Genomic DNA, 22,692 nt, shown 5'->3' on the forward strand with positions numbered 1-22,692 from the left:
TCCCAGCAGCCCTTGCTGTCGGGGAGCTCCCAGCAACAAGGGCTGCTGGGAGCTGTAGTTTATTTTGAGTCTGATTGCAAGTGCGGTGCTGCTGGATACTAGTGTGATCACTAGTGCAGTGCGGTGCTGATGGACACCGACGCCGTGCCGGCAGTAACAGACTCTCACCAGGTACAATCTGACAGTACTACTATTCTACCCTTTGGCCGCGGGTGGCACCGCCAGGCGGCGCCCCCTCCTTGCCTGGCGCCCCTGGCGAGTGCCATCCTGGCCAACAGGTAGATACACCCCTGTTAAAGGGTATTGTGACTATAAAATTAATTCTATAATTTATATTTCCATTTGGGGGTAAATGTATTAAGTGCCGTTATGACACTTACTGCTTCGCCTCATTACCAATGTGAAGCAGGAAGGGACAGCGGCAAGATATATTGAAGGGGAAGTGAAAACTGACCCCCTGAGCAAACAGTGCATCAGCTTAGTGCTGATGCGCTGTCTCCCTGACCGACCGGCTAAACTGCGCATGTGCGGGATCTCGCCACTCAATCAAGATCCCCTGCGCAGTCCGAAGCCAGCACCCACCACAGCCATGGACAGCTCTGTCCCTGCTGTGGTGTTTGGGCATCATCACCTGCAGCTGACCTTTCATACATTGCCCCCTCATATCGGCCTGATATCTTTTAGATAGCAGCACCAATATGGATAGGGGCGTATAGCCCACACCACTGCTGTAATACATGGGAGAGAAGTGGTATAAGTGCACATAACGTGCGCTGATACCACTTCTCCTCCATAATGCTGGATAATACATTTACCCCTTGGTTTGTTAACTAGTTGTTTTAACAAAGCTGAACATATATTTTTGACAGTAACATTATATAAATAGTGGTTCTTAAACTCGGCCCTCAGGACCCCAAACAGTTCATGTTTTCCAGGTCACCTAACAGGTGCACAGGTATATTCATTACTCAAGGACATATTTTAAAAGATCCACAGGTGGAGCTATAATTATTTCACTTGCAATTCACTGAGGAGACATGAAAAACAGGGCCGGTGCAAGGTCTCTCTGCACCCTAGGCAAAGCTTCAGTCTAGCGCCCCCTAACTTGCAAACCCCACCACCACCACCTCTCAGAGGGGAGATTCAGTTGGCCACTAGGTGGCCGGGGGTGAATAGCATTGTTATATATTATTTAAGCAATGTGGTCACAGGCCACTGCACCTCCTGCCTGTGTGTGGGGAGTTCAGGTGTGCTCCCCATTCCTGGGAATGGTGAGTGCGGTGTATTTCTGTTTGTGTGTGTGTGTGTGTGTGTGTGTGTGTGTGTGTGTGTGTGAAGTCATTGTCCTGCTGCAGAATAAATTTGGAGCCAATAAGATGTCTCTTTGATGGTACTGAATTATGAATAAGTACCTGCCTGTCTTTCTCAACATTGAGGCACAAAGAAAATAAGATTTTACTCACCGGTAAATCTATTTCTCGTAGTCCGTAGTGGATGCTGGGGACTCCGTAAGGACCATGCGGAATAGACGGGCTCCGCAGGAGACAGGGCACTCTAAGAAAGAATTAGGACTACTGGTGTGCACTGGCTCCTCCCTCTATGTCCCTCCTCCAGACCTCAGTTAAGGAAACTGTGCCCGGAAGAGCTGACAGTACAAGGAAAGGATTTTGGAATCCAGGGTAAGACTCATACCAGCCACACCAATCACACCGTATAACTTGTGATAACTTACCCAGTTAACAGTATGAACAACAACAGAGCATCAGACAACCTGATGCAAACATAACATAACCATTAGTTAAGCAATAACTATATACAAGTATTGCAGAAGAAGTCCGCACTTGGGACGGGCGCCCAGCATCCACTACGGACTACGAGAAATAGATTTACCGGTGAGTAAAATCTTATTTTCTCTAACGTCCTAGTGGATGCTGGGGACTCCGTAAGGACCATGGGGATTATACCAAAGCTCCCAAACGGGCGGGAGAGTGCGGATGACTCTGCAGCACCAAATGAGCAAACACAAGGTCCTCCTCAGCCAGGGTATCAAACTTGTAGAATTTTGCAAACGTGTTTGAACCTGACCAAGTAGCTGCTCGGCAAAGCTGTAATGCCGAGACCCCTCGGGCAGCCGCCCAAGAAGAGCCCACCTTCCTTGTGGAATGGGCTTTTACAGATTTTGGATGCGGCAATCCAGCCGCAGAATGAGCCTGCTGAATCGTGTTACAGATCCAGCGAGCAATAGTTTGCTTTGAAGCAGGAGCACCCAGCTTGTTGGATGCATACAGGATAAACAGCGAGTCAGTTTTCCTGACTCCAGCCATTCTGGCTACATAAATCTTCAAAGCCCTGACTACATCTAGTAACTTGGAATCCTCCAAGTCACGAGTAGCCGCAGGCACCACAATAGGTTGGTTCAAATGAAAAGATGACACCACCTTCGGCAGAAATTGCGGACGAGTCCGTAATTCTGCCCTGTCCATATGGAAAACCAGATAGGGGCTTTTACATGACAAAGCCGCCAATTCTGACACACGCCTAGCCGAAGCTAAGGCCAATAGCATGACCACTTTCCACGTGAGATACTTTAACTCCACGGTCTTAAGTGGCTCAAACCAGTGAGATTTCAGGAAACTCAACACCACGTTAAGATCCCAAGGTACCACTGGTGGCACAAAAGGGGGCTGAATATGCAGCACTCCCTTTACAAACGTCTGAACCTCAGGCAGAGAAGCCAGTTCCTTTTGAAAGAAAATGGATAGGGCCGAAATCTGGACCTTTATGGACCCTAATTTTAAGCCCATAGTCACTCCCGACTGTAGGAAGTGAAGGAACCGGCCCAGCTGGAATTCCTCTGTAGGGGCCTACCTGGCCTCACACCAAGCAACATATTTTCGCCATATACGGTGATAATGTTTTGCTGTCACGTCCTTCCTAGCCTTTATCAGCGTAGGAATAACTTCATCCGGAATGCCTTTTTCCGCTAGTATCCGGCGTTCAACCGCCATGCCGTCAAACGCAGCCGCGGTAAGTCTTGGAACAGACAGGGCCCCTGTTGCAACAGATCCTGTCTGAGAGGCAGAGGCCATGGGTCCTCTGTGAGCATTTCTTGTAGTTCCGGGTACCAAGTCCTTCTTGGCCAATCCGGAACAATGAGTATTGTTCTCACTCCTCTTTTTCTTACGATTCTCAGCACCTTGGGTATGAGAGGAAGAGGAGGAAACACATAGACCGACTGGAACACCCACGGTGTTACTAGTGCGTCCACAGCTATCGCCTGAGGGTCTCTTGACCTGACGCAATACTTTTGTAGCTTTTTGTTGAGGCGGGATGCCATCATGTCCACCTGTGGCAGTTCCCATCGATTTGTAATCTGTGTGAAGACTTCTTGATGAAGTCCCCACTCTCCCGGGTGGAGGTCGTGCCTGCTGAGGAAGTCTGCTTCCCAGTTGTCCACTCCCGGAATGAACACTGCTGACAGTGCTTGCACGTGATTCTCCGCCCAACGAAGAATTCTGGTGGCTTCCGCCATCGCCACCCTGCTTCTTGTGCAGCCCTGGCGGTTTACATGAGCCACTGCGGTGATGTTGTCTGACTGAATCAGCACCGGTAGGTTGCGAAGCAGAGGCTCCGCTTGACTCAGGGCATTGTATATGGCCCTTAGTTCCAGGATATTGATGTGCAGACAAGCCTCCTGACTTGACCACAGCCCTTGGAAGTTTCTTCCCTGAGTGACTGCCCCCCATCCTCGGAGGCTTGCATCCGTGGTCACCAGGACCCAGTCCTGTATGCCGAACCTGCGGCCCTCGAGAAGGTGAGCACTCTGCAGCCACCACAGAAGAGACACCCTGGCCCTGGGGGATAGGGTGATCAGCCGATGCATCTGAAGATGCGATCCGGACCACTTGTCCAACAGATCCCACTGAAAATTCCTTGCATGGAATCTGCCGAAGGGAATGGCTTCGTATGACGCCACCATCTTTCCCAGGACTCGCGTGCATTGATGCACCGACACCTGTTTTGGTTTAAGAGGTCTCTGACCATAGTCACGAGCTCCTGGGCCTTCTCCTCCGGGAGAAACACCTTCTTCTGGTCTGTGTCCAGAATCATGCCCAGGAAGGGCAGTCTCGTCGTAGGAATCAGCTAGGACTTTGGAATATTCAGAATCCAGCCGTGCTGTTGTAACACCTCCCGAGAGTGTGCTACGCTGATCAGCAACTGCTCTCTGGACCTCGCCTTTATGAGGAGATCGTCCAAGTATGGGATAATTGTGACTCCTTGCTTTCGTAGGAGCACCATCATTTCCGCCATTTCCTTGGTAAATATTCTCGGTACCGTGGACAGACCAAACGGCAACGTCTGGAATTGGTAATGACAGTCCTGTACCACAAATCTGAGGTACTCCTGATGAGGTGGATAAATGGGGACATGCAAGTAAGCATCCTTTATGTCCAGAGACACCATAAAATCCCCCTCTTCCAGGCTCGCAATAACCGCCCTGAGCGATTCCATCTTGAACTTGAACCTTTTTAGGTAAATGTTCAGGGATTTTAAATTCAATATGGGTCTGACCGAACCGTCCGGTTTCGGAACCACAAACATTGTGGAATAGTAACCTCTTCCCTGTTGAGGGAGGGGAACCTGTACCACCACCTTCTGGAATTATAATTTGTGAATTGCCGCTAACACTACTTCCCTTTCTATGGGGGAAGCTGGCAGGGCCGATTTGAGGTAACGGTGAGGGGGCATCACTTCGAATTCCAGCTTGTATCCCTGAGACACAATCTGTATAGCCCAGGGATCCACCTGTGAGCGAACCCACTGGTGGCTGAAATTTCGGAGACGCGCCCACACCGCTCCTGGCTCCACCTGTGGAGCCCCAGCGTCATGCGGTGGATTTAGTGGAAGCCGGGGAGGACTTCTGTTCCTGGGAACTAGCTGTATTGTGCAGCTTCTTTCCTCTACCCCTGCCTCTGGCAAGAAAGGACGCACCTCTGACTTTCTTGCCTCTTTGTGATCGAAAGGACTGCATTTGGTAATACGGTGCTTTCTTAGGCTGTGAGGGAATATATGGCAAAAAATTTGACTTCCCAGCCGTAGCTGTGGAAACTAGGTCCGAGAGACCGTCCCCAAACAATTCCTCACCCTTATAAGGTAAAACCTCCATGTGCTTTTTTGAGTCGGCATCACCTGTCCATTGCCGAGTCCACAGGACCCTTCTGGCAGAAATTGACATTGCATTTATTCTAGAGCCCAGTAGGCAAATGTCTCTCTGGGCATCCCTCATATATAGGACAGCGTCTTTTATATGCCCCAGGGTCAGTAATATAGTATCCTTGTCCAAGGTATCAAGTTCCTCAGACAGAGTATCTGTCCATGCTGCTACAGCACTACACATCCAGGCCGACGCAATTGCCGGCCTCAGTAGGGTACCTGAATGTGTATAAACGGACTTCAGGATACCTTCCTGCTTCCTATCCGCAGGATCCTTTAGGGAGGCCGTATCCTGTGACGGCAGGGCCACCTTCTTAGATAAGCGTGTCAAAGCTTTGTCTACCCTAGGGGAGGATTCCCAGCGTAACCTGTCCGTTGGCGGGAAAGGATACGCCATAAGTAACCGTTTGGAAATCTGCATTTTCCTATCAGGAGAATCCCAAGCTTTTTCACATAACTCATTTAACTCATGTGAAGGGGGAAAAGTCACTTCTTGCCTTTTTTCCCCAAACATATATCCTCTTGTCAGGGACAGGGTTTACCTCTGAAATGTGCAATACATCCTTCATTGCTATAATCATGTAGCGGATGGCTTTAGCCATTTTAAGCTGCAACTTTGCATCATCGCCATCGACACTGGAGTCAGAATCCGTGTCGATATCTGTGTCAACAATCTGGGATAGTGGGCGCTTCTGAGACCCTGACGGCCTCTGCGCTGTAGGATCAGGCATGGGATGAGACCAGTGGCGTAACTAGAAATTTTTCTCCCCCAAGCCAAAAAATTCTTCGGCGCCCCCCCCCCCCCCTCATGCTCCATAATTGGGAGCAAGAAAGGGATAAATATGCGCGCGGCAAAAAAGGGGTGTGGTTTTGTTGGAATGGGCGTGGTTTCGCATAAAGGGGCGTGGCATTGTAGGGAAAGACTACCTTAGACCCCAGTTTTGCAACCTGCACGCCCATACGTTGGCCACCACAGGAAAGAATAATAATCCTGATTCATGCCCCTTACATTATTTGTCATTTTTCCTCCTTATAGTAATGCCCAGTATACATTATGCCACATACTGCAATGGCCCTTAGACATTATGCCGCACACAATAATGCACATGACACAATATGCACACACTGTAATGCCCCCGACACATTATACTAACACACCGTAATGCCTGTGACACATTATGCCACACACCGTAATGCCTGTGACACATTATGACAGGAATCGCAATGCCCGTTATACATTATGCTACACACTGCAATGCCCCTGATACATTATAGCACATACAATGTCTGTGACACATTATGACACACACCGCAATGTCCGTGATACATTATGCCACACACTGCAATGCCCGATACATTATAGCACATACAATGCCTGTGACACATTATGCCACACACTGCAATGACCTTGAGACATTATACCACAATGCCCGTGATATAGTATACCATACACCGTAATGCCTGTGACACATACCGCAATGCCCTGCCCGTTATACCCTATGCCACACACCGCAATGCCAGTTATGTATTATGCCACACTGCAATGACCCTGAGACATTATACCACATACCACAATGCCCGTGATATAGTATACCACACACCGTAATGCCTGACACATTATGACACACACCGCAATGTCCGTGATACATTATGCCACACACTGCAATGACCCTGAGACATTATACCACATATCACAATGCCCGCGATATAGTATACCATACACCGTAATGCCTGTGACACATTATGACACACACCGCAATGTCCGTGATACATTATGCCACACACCGTAATGCCCATTACACATTAAGTCCTACAGTAAGGCTTCTAATTACTTTTCAATTACCTGCTCGTTGTCAGGGGTTTCATGCACTGGGTGTCATGCTCGTTGCCAGGGGTTTCATGCTCTTGGTTCCATGTACGGTGCCAGGGGTTTTCATGCTCAGGGTGTCATGCTCGTTGCCAGGGGTTTCATGCACTGGGTGTCATGCTCGTTGCCAGGTGTTTCATGCACTGGGTGTCATGCTCGTTGCCAGGTGTTTCATGCACTGGGTGTCATGCTCAGTGGCGTAAGTTCGTCCTAGACGCCCGGAGGCAATATAAATACAGGTGCCCCCCTATATAGAGGCAAAAAAATAAAATTATATATATATATATATATACACATACACACACACCACACCACACCAATATTGATCCTGCAGGCTATATATATATAGGCAGAATGAGGGGTCATTGTATATATGAGGCGGGATGAAGCAGAATGGGGGTCATTGTATATATGACAAAAATGCAGATTCATTAAACGGGCATTGAAACGTTGCACTACTTCAATTGGTGTCAGTGTGCAAATCATTGGAGTGCCGCACCACCTCTATTTTGCTAAACTACTTTGCTGTGAGGGCACCCAATGTATTAGTCTATTATGTGGCTGTGCCAGACCCCTACCTCTATCTATATATACACAAGCATACATACAGTATACTGGCAGTGCACTTATACAGGGAGAAAGGGAGCATAGATGGATACCTTGTGTAGTGAAAGAAGGCTCTACTCTCCTCCCCAATTACCGGAGGCAGAGCGCAATTAGGAAGTGGAATACAAGGCAAGCGTGGTACCAGCTCTTAAACTCCGCCTCGCACGTGTGTCCATCCATCCCGTCCCCCCCTTCCCCACAGCAGCGGGGAAACGGTAGCAGCAGCTCCTCTCCTACCTCCCACAGCAGGCGCTCACCAGCGTACTCTCCTGGGGTTTGCGCTGTGGTGGCGGCTTACAGGAATGAGTCAGTTCAGTGACGTAACTAGAAATTTTTCTCCCCCAAGCCAAAAAATTATTTGCCCCCCCCCCTCCATAATTGGCAGTATAGAGTGTGTGGCTTCGTTGGGATGGCTTACCATAAAGGGGCGTGACATTGCAGGAAAAGACTGCGTTATACCCCAGTTTTCCAACCTGCACGCCCAGACGGGAAAGAAAAATAATCCTGATTCATGCCCCTTACATTATTTGTAATTTTTCCTCCTTATAGTAATGCCCAGTATACATTATGCCACATACTGCAGTGGCCCTTAGACATTATGCCACACACAATAATGCACATGACATAATATGCACACACCGTAATGCCCACGACACATTATGCCACACACCGTAATGCCCCCGACACATTATGACAGGAATCGCAATGCCCGTTATACATTATGCTACACACTGCAATGCCCCTGATACATTATACCACACACCGTAATGCCTGTGACACATTATGACAGGAATCACAATGCCCATTATACATTATGCTACACACTGCAATGCCCTTGATACATTATAGCACATACAATGTCTTTGACACAGTATAACACACACCACAATGAGCCTGAGACATTATACCACATATCACAATGCCCGCGATATAGTATACCATACACCGTAATGCCCGACACATTATGACACACACCGCAATGTCCGTGATACATTATGCCACACACCGTAATGCCCATTACACATTAAGTTCTACAGTAAGGCTTCTAATTACTTTTAAATTACCTGCTCGTTGCCAGGGGTTTCATGCTCTTGGTTCCATGCACGGTGCCAGGGGTTTTCATGCTCAGGGTGTCATGCTCGTTGCCAGGGGTTTCATGCACTGGGTGTCATGCTCGTTGCCAGCGGTTCCATGCACGGTGCCAGGGGATTTCATGCTCAGGGTGTCATGCTCGTTGCCAGGGGGTTCATGCACTGGGTGTCATGCTCGTTGCTAGGGGGTAGTGCTTGTTGCTAGGGCCGTGCTCCCAGTGCCACATATGCCCCCAGTGCCAGATATTCCCCCACAGTGTCAGGTATATGCCTCCAGTGCCAGGTACATGCCCCCAGTGCCAAATATACCCCCCCCAGTGCCACATATGCCCCCTCAGTGCCTGCTCCCCCCAGTGCCAAATATTCCACCACAGTGCCACATATGCCCCCTCAGTGCCTACTCCCCCACAGTGCCAGCTATATGCCCCCAGTGCCTGATATTCCTCCACAGTGCCAGGCATATGCCCCCAGTGCCAGATATTCCCCCCACAGGGCCAGGTATATGCCCCCAGTGCCAGATCTTCCCCCACAGTGCCAGGTGTATGCCCCCAGTGCCAGATATTCCCCCACAGGGCCAGGTATATGCCCCCAGTGCCAGATCTTCCCCCCACAGTGCCAGGTATATGCCCCCAGTGCCAGATATTCCCCCACAGGGCCAGGTATATGCACCCAGTGCCAGGTATATGCCCCCAGTGCCAGATATTCCCCCACAGGGCCAGGTATATGCCCCCAGTGCCAGATCTTCCCCCACAGTGCCAGGTATATGCCCCCAGTGCCAAATATATCCCTCTCCCCAGTGCCACATATGCCCCCCGCCCCAGTGCCAGGTATATGCCCCCCAGTGCCAGGTATATGCCCCCCAGTGCCAGGTCTTCCCCCACAGTGCCAGGTATATGCCCCCCAGTGCCAGGTGTATGCCCCCCAGTGCCAGGTCTTCACCCCCAGTGCCAGGTATATGCCCCCCAGTGCCAGGTCTTCCCCCACAGTGCCATGTATATGCCCCCCAGTGCCAGGTATATGCCCCCCAGTGCCAGGTCTTTCCCCCCAGTGCCAGGTATATGCCCCCCAGTGCCAGGTCTTCCCCCACAGTGCCAGGTATATGCCCCCCAGTGCCAGGTGTATGCCCCCCAGTGCCAGGTCTTCACCCCCAGTGCCAGGTATATGCCCCCCAGTGCCAGGTCTTCCCCCACAGTGCCATGTATATGCCCCCCAGTGCCAGGTATATGCCCCCCAGTGCCAGGTATATGCCCCCCAGTGCCAGGTATATGCCCCCCAGTGCCAGGTCTCCCCCCCCCTCGTGCCAGGTATATGCCCCCCAGTGCCAGGTATATGCCCCCAGTGCCTGCCCCCCACCCCCCTTGTGTTGGAGGGACACGGAGCGCATAGAGCGTCTCTCCTGTGTCCCTCCCTGGCTCTCTCCCCCGGCTGGTCTAATACAGGAAGTGCCGGTTCGTGAGCCAATCAGAGCTCACGAACGGCACTTCCTGTATTAGACCGCCGGGGGAGAGAGCCAGGGAGGGACACAGGAGAGACGCTCTATGCGCTCCGTGTCCCTCCAACACAGCAGGGAGGGAGACCGCAGATTGACATGCGGACGCTCGTCCGCATGTCAATCTGTGTAAAGTCAGTGGGCGCTGCGAGGCGCCCTCTTCAGGTTAGGAGCCCGGCGGCAGCCGACTCCGCTGCCTCCGGGACTTCCGCCCCTGGTCATGCTCATTGCTAGGAGGTAGTCCTTGTTGCTAGGGCTGTGCTCCCAGTGCCACATATGTCCCCAGTGCCAGATATTCCCCCACGGTGCCAGGTACTCACATGCCCCAGTGCCAAATATAGCCCCCCCCCATGTGCCAGGTACACATATACCTCCCCAGTGCCACATATGCCCCCAGTGCCATATATTCCCCCCCAGTGCCAGATATTCCCCCAGTGCCAGATATTCCCCCCCAGTGCCATATATTCCCCCCCAGTGCCATATATGCCCCCAGTGCCAGATATTCCCCCCCCAGTGCCATATATGCCCCAGTGCCAGATATCCCCCCCCCCCCCCCCCCCGCGCGCCGCTGCTGCTTTTTGGAGGGACACGGAGGGCACAGCTCGCCTCTCCTGTGTCCCTCCTGCTGCATCATCTCCGGCGGCCGCGAGTCTAATAGGGGGAAGTGCCGGTTCGTGAGCCAATTAGAGCTCACGGACGGCACTTCCCCCTATTAGACCCGCGGCCGCCAGAGATGATGCAGGAGGGACACAGGGAGGCGCTGTGCCCTCCGTGTCCCTCCAACAAGCGGCGGAGGGAAGGAGACCGCAGACTGACATGCGGACGCTCGTCCGCATGTCAGTCTGCTGTAAATCAGTGGCGCCCCCGCAGCCCCTCGCCCCCAAGCCACCGCAAGGGCTGCGGGGGCAGTAGTTACGCCACTGGATGAGACCCTGACTGTCCCAAGGCTTCAGCTTTATCCAACCTTTTATGCAAGGAGTTTACATTATCATTTAACACCTTCCACATATCCATCCAATCAGGTGTCGGCGCCGTCGGCGGAGACACCACATTCATCTGCACCTGCTCTGCTTCCACATAGCCTTCCTCGTCAAACATGTCGACACAATCGTACCGACACACCACACACACAGGGGATGCTCTATTTGAGGACAGAACCCCCACAAGGCCTTTTGGAGAGACAGAGAGAGAGTATGCCAGCACACACCCCAGCGCTATATAACCCTGGAATTACACAGTAACTTAGTGTTTACCCAGTAGCTGCTGTATTAGTGATTTTTGCGCTAAATTTATGTGCCCCCCCTCTCTTTTTACCCTCTTTCTACCGTGATTCTGCAGGGGAGAGCCTGGGGAGCTTCCTCTCAGCGGAGCTGTGGAGAGAAAATGGCGCTGGTGAGTGCTGAGGAAGAAGCCCCGCCCCCTCAGCGGCGGGCTTCTGTCCCGTGATTTTGTGTAAAATAATGGCGGGGGCTCATGCATATATACTGTGCCCAGCTGTATATATGCTCTATTTTGCCAGGAGGTACTCAATTGCTGCCCAGGGCGCCCCCCCCCCCCCCCCCCCCCCCTGCGCCTTGCACCCTACAGTGACCGGAGTGTGCGGGTTTAATGTGGGAGCAATGGCGCACAGCTGCAGTGCTGTGCGCTACCTCATATGAAGACAGGAGTCTTCTGCCGCCGATTTTGAAGTCTTATTGCTTCTCTCGCCGTCTTCTGTCTTCTGGCTCTGCGAGGGGGACGGCGGCGCGGCTCCGGGATCGGACGACCAAGGGTGAGTTCCTGTGTTCGATCCCTCTGGAGCTAATGGTGTCCAGTAGCCTAAGAACCACGACCTATCCGCAGTTAGTAGGTTTGCTTCTCTCCCCTCAGTCCCACGTAGCAGAGAGTCTGTTGCCAGCAGATCTCTCTGAAAATAAAAAATCCTAACAAAATACTTTCTTATTAGCAAGCTCAGGAGAGCTCACTAAAATGCACCCAGCTCTGTCCGGGCACAGATTCTAAATGAGGTCTGGAGGAGGGACATAGAGGGAGGAGCCAGTGCACACCAGTAGTCCTAATTCTTTCTTAGAGTGCCCTGTCTCCTGCGGAGCCCGTCTATTCCCCATGGTCCTTACGGAGTCCCCAGCATCCACTAGGACGTTAGAGAAATGAGCAATGCTGAGAACCGTAGATGCAGTGGTCGGCCAAGGAAACTTAGTGCATCAGATAAAAGACACATCATGCTTACTTCCCTTCAAAATCGTAAGATTCCTGGGTGGAATAGGTTGCCCTAGAGTAGATTAATCCTCACGTTCATCGTAGGGTCCTAACATAACAGTCAGGTTTATGTATTTCTTATCCCATCCATGAGTGTACCAGGTGAGGCAGCCATGTGGGCGCACTACACATTTTATACTGTAGGAGATAAGCCATACAAGGACCAAGTCACATATGGGAATACTGACGTGTGTAATATCATATACTCTATATGAATAAATCAACATGTAGTACATCCTGCCCATGGAGGAACTATCCAAGGTGACCATCTGAGGCGCACTGCTTAGGTTGCTGCTGACAGGGTGTGCAGATAGTAGAGGTATAACATACAGTGGGGTCACAGGAAGAAAATATCACAGAAAAGCAAAACACAGTGGCATAAAAGGCAGTATTAGAACAGTGGTGAGGTCAATATTAAAGTAATGGAATTAGATTTCACATAGACAGACAATATGGAATATGCACAGTAGCGCTCTCCGGCTTCAACAAGAATATATATAAACATGCATCCAACTGTGATTTTAGGCTGTATCTCCAGGAGGAAAATTTACTTACATGTTTAAGTATGACTATGTTAAGTTTGAATAATTGAACTTTTCTATGTCATATCTTCAGCAACATAGATATATTCATATGATTTCAAGAATTCTGTAGATACACTGCTAATCATGCCTGGTCTGGAAGAATTTGAAGATGACAAGCTTCTCCCTGTTTCATCATGATATCACTTTCTTTATCTATTTTCTTAAATGCTTATTAGCAGATTATCATTTTTTCAGGGGTTTATCTGAAATGAGTGCAGGGTGTATGGTGCACATGGGCACCTTCAGTGCTTACAGTGGTTCTAGGGAGGTGGTAATACTGAACCCCACTCGCCCATGGGTACCACTCCCCTTCCTGCTTACCTGGAAGATGCCACTCCAGTATCCCCTCCTCTTCGTACCTGCTTATGGGTGCAGTTTAGTCTATAATTTTGGTTTAGGCAAGGGTTCTTTAGGGGGGCGGTACTAAGAATCACATCATTGATGCGATACATCCCACCATTTATTGGGTACATATCGGTGTTCATAATTCAGGTGTGCACTTAAAAATTTGATAAGAGCTGTCCTTTACACTAGAAGGACTCCCAAGTTAGTACTCGGGGGTCCTTCTGCACATGTGCAGAGTAACGTGTGAAGCCGCAGTGGGTGCTGGAAGGGATCTGATTTGATCCCTCATGCGGTCAATGCGAAATGAAGCTTCTATAGGGTAACGCCACATGAATGTGGTGTTACCCACCACGTCCAAGCTCCAGAATGTATTGCATTCCAGAGTTTGGTACATTTGGAAAAGCCACCAAATTCCAAAAATCCCATTCAGTCCTTATTTCTCTAACGTCCTAGTGGATGCTGGGAACTCCGAAAGGACCATGGGGAATAGCGGGCTCCGAAGGAGGCTGGGCACTCTAGAAAGATTTTGGACTACCTGGTGTGCACTGGCTCCTCCCACTATGACCCTCCTCCAAGCCTCAGTTAGATTTTGTGCCCGGCCGAGGTTGGATGCACACTAGGGGCTCTCATGAGCTCTTAGAAGAAAGATAGTCTTAGGTTTATTATTTTCAGTGAGACCTGCTGGCAACAGGCTCACTGCAGCGAGGGACTAAGGGGAGAAGAAGCGAACTCACCTGCTTGCAGCCGGATTGGGCTTCTTAGGCTACTGGACACCATTAGCTCCAGAGGGATCGACCGCAGGCCCAGCCTTGATGTTCGGTCCCGGAGCCGCGCCGCCGTCCCCCTTACAGAGCCAGAAGCAAGAAGATGGTCCGGAAAATCGGCGGCATGAAGACATCAGTCTTCACCAAGGTAGCGCACAGCACTGCAGCTGTGCGCCATTGCTCCTCTCACACTTCACACTCCGGTCACTGAGGGTGCAGGGCGCTGGGGGGGGCGCCCTGAGGCAGCAATAAAAACACCTTGGCTGGCAAAAATACCTCAATATATAGCCCCAGGGGCTATATATGAGGTAAATACCCCTGCCAGAATCCAGAAAAAAGCGGGAGAATAGGCCGCGGAAAAGGGGCAGAGCTATCTCCCTCAGCACACTGGGCGCCATTTTTCCCTCACAGTTCCGCTGGAAGGAAGCTCCCTGGCTCTCCCCTGCAGACTACTCTACAGAAAAGGGTAAAAAAGAGAGAGGGGGGGCATTTAATTTGGCGCAGTATATAGTTTATATTAAAAAGCAGCTATAAGGGACATAACTCAGTTAGTCCCTGCCTTATATAGCGCTCTGGTGTGTGCTGGCATACTCTCACTCTGTCCCCCCAAAGGGCTTTTGTGGGTCCTGTCCTCTATATTGAGCATTCCCTGTGTGTGTGGAGTGTGTCGGTACGGCTGTGTCGACATGTTTGATGAGGATAATGAGGTGGAGGCGGAGCAGATGCCTTTAGAAGGGATGTCACCCCCTGGGGGGCAGACACCTGAGTGGATGTGCTTATGGAAAGAAATGAGTGCACGTATAGACTCATTACATAAGAAATTTGACGACATGCCGACTGCGGGACAGCCGAGTTCTCAGCTCGTGCCTGTCCAGGTGTCTCAAAAGTCATCAGGGGCTCTGAAACGCCCGCTATCTCAGATGGCACAAGTAGATGTCGACACGGATACTGACACCAGTGTCGACGACGAGGAGTCAAATTTAATGCCCATGAAGGCCATTCACTGCATGATTGAGGCACTGAAAGAGGTGTTAAATATCTCTGATTTACATCCAGGTACCACAAAAAAGGGTATTATGTTTGGGGAGAAAAAACTACCTGTAGTTTTTCCCCCGTCAGATGAATTAAATGAAGTGTGTGAAGAAGCGTGGGCTTCCCCTGATAAGAAATTGGTAATTCCTAAGAAGGTACTAATGGCGTTCCCTTTCCCGCCAGAGGATAGGTTACGTTGGGAAACACCTCCTAGAGTGGATAAAGCGCTCACACGTTTGTCTAAAAAGGTGGCACTACCGTCTCAGGATACGGCCGCCCTTAAGGAACCTGCTGATAGAAAGCAGGAGGCGATCCTGAAGTCTGTATATACACACTCAGGCATTATACTTAGACCAGCTATTGCGTCAGCATGGATGTGCAGTGCTGCCGCTGCGTGGTCGGATAAACTGTCAGAAAATATTGACACACTAGACAGAGACACGATTCTGCTAACAATTGACCATATCAAAGACTCAGTCTTATATATGAGAGATGCACAGAGGGAAGTCTGCCGGCTGGCATCTAAAATAAGTGCATTGTCCATCTCTGCTAGGAGATGCTTATGGACTCGCCAGTGGACTGGAGATGCAGATTCCAAAAGGCACATGGAAGTTTTGCCTTATAAGGGGGAGGAATTATTTGGGGATGGTCTCTCCGACCTAGTTTCCACAGCAACGTCTGGGAAGTCAGCATTTTTACCCCATGTCCCCTCACAGCCTAAGAAGGAGCCATTTTATCAGGTTCAGTCCTTTCGGACCCAGAAAAACAAGCAGGGAAAAGGAGGGTCTTTTCTCTCTAGAGGCAGAGGTAGGGGAAAAAGGCTGCAACAAACAGCAGGTTCCCAGGAGCAAAAGTCCTCCCCCGCTTCCTCTTCCAAGTCCGCCGCATGACGGTGGGGCTCCACAGGCGGAGCCAGGTACGGTGGGGGCCCACCTCATGAAATTCAGCGATCAGTGGGCTCGCTCACAGGTGGATCCCTGGATCCTTCAAATAGTATCTCAGGGGTACAAGCTGGAATTCGAGGCGGCTCCACCCCACCGGTTCCTAAAATCTGCCTTGCCGATTGCTCCCTCAGACAGGGAGGCGGTGCTAGCAGCGATTCACAAGCTGTATTCCCAGCAGGTGATAATCAAGGTACCCCTACTTCAACAAGGCCGGGGTTACTATTGCACACCATTTGTGGTGCCGAAACCGGACGGTTCGGTGAGACCCATTTTAAATTTGAAATCCTTGAACACATACATAAAAAAATTCAAGTTCAAGATGGAATCGCTCAGGGCGGTTTTTGCAAGCCTGGAGGTGGGGGATTACATGGTATCCCTGGACATCAAGGATGCTTACCTGCATGTCCCCATTTACCATCCTCACCAGGAGTACCTCAGATTTGTGGTACAGGATTGCCATTACCAATTCCAGACGCTGCCGTTTGGACTCTCCACGGCACCGAGGGTATTTACCAAGGTTATGGCGGAAATGATGATACTCCTTCGAAAAAAGGGAGTTTTAATTATCCCATACTTGGACGATCTCCTAATAAAGGCACGATCCAAGGAACAGTTGTTAGTGGGAGTAGCACTATCTCAGGAAGTGCTGCGCCAGCACGGCTGGATTCTGAATATCCCAAAGTCACAGCTGGTCCCGACGACACGTCTAATGTTCCTGGGAATGATTCTGGACACAGTCCAGAAAAAAGTGTTTCTCCCGGAGGAGAAAGCCAGGGAGTTGTCTTCTCTAGTCAGAGACCTCCTAAAACCAAAACAAGTATCGGTGCATCACTGCACGCGGGTCCTGGGAAAGATGGTAGCTTCTTACGAAGCAATTCCATTCGGCAGGTTCCATGCCAGGATTTTTCAGTGGGACCTGTTGGACAAGTGGTCCGGATCGCATCTTCAGATGCATCGCTTGATAACCCTGTCCCCAAGAACCAGGGTGTCTCTTCTGTGGTGGCTGCAGAGTGCTCATCTTTTGGAGGGCCGCAGATTCGGCATACAGGACTGGGTCCTGGTGACCACGGATGCCAGCCTACGAGGCTGGGGGGCAGTCACAAAGGGAAGAAACTTCCAAGGACTATGGTCAAGTCAGGAGACTTCCCTTCACATAAATATTCTGGAACTAAGGGCCATTTACAATGCCCTAAGTCAAGTAAAATCCCTGCTCCTACACCAGCCGGTGCTGATCCAGTCAGACAACATCACGGCAGTCGCCCATGTGAATCGACAGGGCGGCACAAGAAGCAGGATGGCAATGGCAGAAGCCACAAGGATTCTCCGATGGGCGGAAAATCATGTACTAGCACTGTCAGCAGTGTTCATCCCGGGAGTGGACAACTGGGAAGCAGACTTTCTCAGCAGGCACGACCTCCACCCGGGAGAGTGGGGACTTCATCCAGAAGTCTTCCAAATGATTGTAAATCAGTGGGGTCGTCCACAGGTGGACATGATGGCGTCCCGCCTAAACAAAAAACTAGAGAGGTATTGCGCCAGGTCAAGAGACCCTCAGGCGATAGCTGTGGACGCTCTAGTGACACCGTGGGTGTACCAGTCAGTTTATGTGTTCCCTCCTCTACCTCTCATACCAAAGGTATTGAGAATAATAAGAAAGCGAGGTGTAAACACAATTCTCGTGGTTCCGGATTGGCCAAGAAGAGCGTGGTACCCGGAACTTCAAGAGATGATCTCAGAGGACCCGTGGTCTCTGCCGCTCAGACAAGACCTGCTACAGCAGGGGCCCTGTCTGTTCCAAGACTTACCGCGGCTGCGTTTGACGGCATGGCGGTTGAACGCCGGATCCTGAAGGAAAAGGGCATTCCGGAGGAAGTCATTCCTACGCTTATTAAAGCTAGAAAAGAGGTTACAGCAAATCATTATCACCGCATATGGCGGAAGTATGTTGCATGGTGTGAGGCCGAAAAGGCCCCAACAGAGGAATTTCAACTAGGTCGATTTCTGCATTTCCTGCAAGCAGGAGTTAATATGGGCCTAAAACTAGGCTCCATTAAAGTACAGATCTCGGCTCTGTCGATTTTCTTTCAGAAAGAACTAGCTTCAGTACCTGAAGTTCAGACATTTGTGAAAGGAGTGCTGCATATTCAGCCCCCATTTGTGTCTCCAGTGGCACCTTGGGATCTCAACGTGATGTTGAGTTTCTTAAAATCACATTGGTTTGAGCCACTAAAAACCGTGGATCTGAAATATCTCACGTGGAAAGTGGTCATGTTATTGGCTTTGGCTTCAGCCAGGCGTGTGTCAGAATTGGCGGCTTTATCATGTAAAAGCCCTTATCTGATTTTCCATATGGATAGGGCAGAATTGAGGACTCGTCCCCAATTTCTCCCAAAGGTGGTGTCAGCGTTTCACCTGAACCAGCCTACTGTGGTGCCTGCGGCTACTAGGGACTTGGAGGACTCCATGTTGCTAGATGTTGTCAGGGCCCTGAAAATATATGTTTCCAGGACGGCTGGAGTCAGAAAATCTGACTCGCTGTTTATCCTGTATGCACCCAACAAGCTGGGTGCTCCTGCTTCTAAGCAGACTATTGCTCGCTGGATTTGTAGTACAATTCAGCTTGCTCATTCTGTGGCAGGCCTGCCACAGCCAAAATCTGTAAATGCCCATTCCACTAGGAAGGTGGGCTCATCTTGGGCGGCTGCCCGAGGGGTCTCGGCTTTACAACTTTGCCGAGCAGCTACTTGGTCAGGGGCAAACACGTTTGCAAAATTCTACAAATTTGATACCCTGGCTGAGGAGGACCTGGAGTTCTCTCATTCGGTGCTGCAGAGTCATCCGCACTCTCCCGCCCGTTTGGGAGCTTTGGTATAATCCCCATGGTTCTTTCGGAGTTCCCAGCATCCACTAGGACGTTAGAGAAAATAAGAATTTACTCACCGGTAATTCTATTTCTCGTAGTCCGTAGTGGATGCTGGGCGCCCATCCCAAGTGCGGTTTATCTGCAATACTTGTACATAGTTATTGTTAACTAAATCGGGTTATTGTTGAGCCATCTGTTGAGAGGCTCAGTTGTTTCATACTGTTAACTGGGATTCATATCACGAGTTGTACGGTGTGATTGGTGTGGCTGGTATGAGTCTTACCCGGGATTCAAAATCCTTCCTTATTGTGTACGCTCGTCCGGGCACAGTGTCCTAACTGAGGCTTGGAGGAGGGTCATAGTGGGAGGAGCCAGTGCACACCAGGTAGTCCTAAATCTTTCTAGAGTGCCCAGCCTCCTTCGGAGCCCGCTATTCCCCATGGTCCTTTCGGAGTTCCCAGCATCCACTACGGACTACGAGAAATAGAATTACCGGTGAGTAAATTCTTATTTTCCTTCTCCTGGCTTTTTCCCTGTTGTCTCTCTCGATCTGTCTGTGATCTTTCACCCCTTTTTCTTTTCAGCTGCTGTTGCTCTGTCCTTCCCCATGCTAACCCATCTTAATACTATCTCTTCTCAGGCCTCTCACCTTTTACTGGTGTCTGCTACATAAACAGTACCCAACACAAGGCAGAGAGCAGAAGTGGGGGCCGGGGGCAGCTGAGCATGGTCAGCAATGCAGAGTATGGATGGAGAGAAGACACTGAATAACTTCAGCTCCCATCATTACACCCTGACTACAGCCTACCACTACAATCACAGTACTCTCACTACAGCCACACACTGCAATCACTGCACTCTCACACAGCCACACACTGCAATCACAGTACTCTCCCTACAGCCACACACTGCATACCTCCCAACTTTCTTTACTTGTGGAGCGGGACACTCGCTCCCGAAAAGGGGCGCGGCCTATGAAAAGGGGGCGTGGCGTCGCGGGAGGACCCGCGATCGCGAGCCACGCCCTCGTTTTCGTCACTGAGGGGGCATGCCCAGCGCTCTGTGAGCAGCTGGCATGCTCCCTCTCCCTCTGACTCCACTGAATAGACGCTGTGCGCATGCGCACAGCGTCTATTCACCGCTGCTAGAGCAGCGATTGACAGAGCCTCCCAACTGAACCCCCCACTGCGGGACACTGTCGCCCGCGGGTGGGACAGCGGGACAGTCCCCAAAAAATGGGACTGTCCCGCGAAAATCGGGACAGTTGGGAGGTATGCACTGCAATCACAGTACTCTCACTACAGCCACACACTGCAATCACAGTACTCTCACTACAGCCACACACTGCAATCACAGTACTCTCACTACAGCCACACACTGCAATCACAGCATCCTCACTACAGCCGCACACTGCAATCACAGTACTCTCACTACAGCCACACACTGCAATCACAGCATCCTCACTACAGCCACACACTGCAATCACTGCACTCTCACTACAGCCACACACTGCAATCACAGTACTTTCACTACAGCCACACACTGCGATCACAGTACTTTCACTACAGCCACACACTGCAGTCACTGCACCCTCGCTACAACCATACACTACAATCACAGTACTCTCACTACAACCACACACTGCAATCACTGCACCCTCACTACAGCCATGCACTGCAATCACAGTACTCTCACTCTGGGGTGTATGTAGGGGTCCGAGCTCCCCTGGCAAAGTAAGGCACTGCCCCCCCCCCCCCCAATATTTTGGGATAATAAAACTCTGTATTTATGACTTGTTTTCCTCTTCCACCACCTTCACCACCATTAGTCCTAACACCTCCCTCAACTCCACTCACACCTCCACCAACATTAACATTCACATCTCCCCCAAATCCATTCACAACAGCAGAGAATCCACAGCCAGAGAGTATTCCAATTGATACAGTGGCAGTGAGGTTATATTGGCCACAGCGTTACTATTGGGGAACAGGACTAGTGGGTTAGGAGGTGTCAATCTGTGGTGACCCCCAGTATGCACAGCACCCCCATATAACCTCTAGTTTACACAGCACACCCATTATTACCCCCCAGTACACACAGTGCCCCCCATATTACCTCTCAGGCCATACAGCACTTCATATTTCCCACCCAGAACACACAGCACTCCTATATTACCCCTAGTGCATTTAGAACATTTCCAATGCATTACTATAGACATAACCAGAAAAGCTGTTCTTTTGCAACTATTATTTGCTACCACACTTTTTATGGATATGAATATGGAATGGATCTGATCAGCTGACTGGGTGCCATCAAAGCCGTTTCTTGGGGCGGGCGAGGCATGCATTCGCGCGGGGCGCCCGCCGCGGCTCTTGCTGGCTCAGTTTGTGCTCCCCCTCCTCCCCGCTATTACTACTCTGCTTAGGGAGCGGAGTTTCATGTAAGGAGGCGTTTGCGTCGTGACGTTATGACGTAAACGCATCATGAAATGAAACTCCACCCCCGAGCGGAGTACTGATGATGGGGAGGAGGGGGAGCCAGGACACGGTGGGCAAGCCTGGAGGAGGGAGAGGCGGGCAGGCGCAGGCCGAAGAGCGGGATGGAAGAGGACCTCTGGCTGGCGGATGCTGATGCAAACGTGAGTATAACCAGAGGCAGAACTCTGGGAGGCAACGGAGTCATCTGCCGCCGGGCTCCTGCTCTGGAGGGGGGCACCTCTCCTCCCATTCTGTGTCACCATTGAATTAAGTTAACTGATAGCTGTCGCTGTCTTTTCAGTGGCTGACTTCCTCACCTGTCCCTGCACCTTACAAATCACACCCTATTTATTATGCTGTATATACACATTTTACAAGTATCACACCCAGGATTAGAAACCACAACCTATTACACTGGAAGCAGCCACCTTACTGGTGAAGTTATTTGCTCCTGTATAGGAAATATGAGAATTTTAACTATATGAAGATACTTCTCTGACAATTGCACATAACTTCATATAGTTAGAATTCTCATGCTTCCTCTACAAGAGCAAATAGCTCCCTCAGTAAAGTGTCTGCTGTTAGTGTAACAGGTCATGGATTCTAATTCTGGGTATGACTGCTAAGAAAATGTGTGATTTAAAATAAAAGACAATTAAATGTATAAATACAGTATATCATTTTTTTCCAGAACACCACACACACACACACACACACACACACACACACACACACACACACACACACACACACACACACGCACACACACACACATATATTAATATAGGAAATAGAGGGGCACCAATATTTATCTTGCCTCCGGGCAACTGTGACGAACTTACGCCACTGAGTATAACACACTCTTTCTCTTTTCTCTCTCTCTCTCTTTGTAGAAGGGGACGCTGCCTGCTATAATGTGTAAAATGGGGACTCTTGCCTGCCATAATGTGCAAAATGGGGACTCTTGCCTGCCGTAATGTGTAAAATGGGGACTCTTGCCTGCCGTAATGTGTAAAATGGGCACTCTTGTCTGCCGTAATGTGCAAAATGGGGACTCTTGCCTGCCGTAATGTGCAAAATGGGGACTCTTGCCTGCCGTAATGTGCAAAATGGGGACTCTTGCCTGCCGTAATGTGTAAAATGGGGACTCTTGCCTGCCG

This window comes from Pseudophryne corroboree, chromosome 3, assembly GCF_028390025.1.
Source record: "Pseudophryne corroboree isolate aPseCor3 chromosome 3, aPseCor3.hap2, whole genome shotgun sequence".
Taxonomy (NCBI): domain Eukaryota; kingdom Metazoa; phylum Chordata; class Amphibia; order Anura; family Myobatrachidae; genus Pseudophryne; species Pseudophryne corroboree.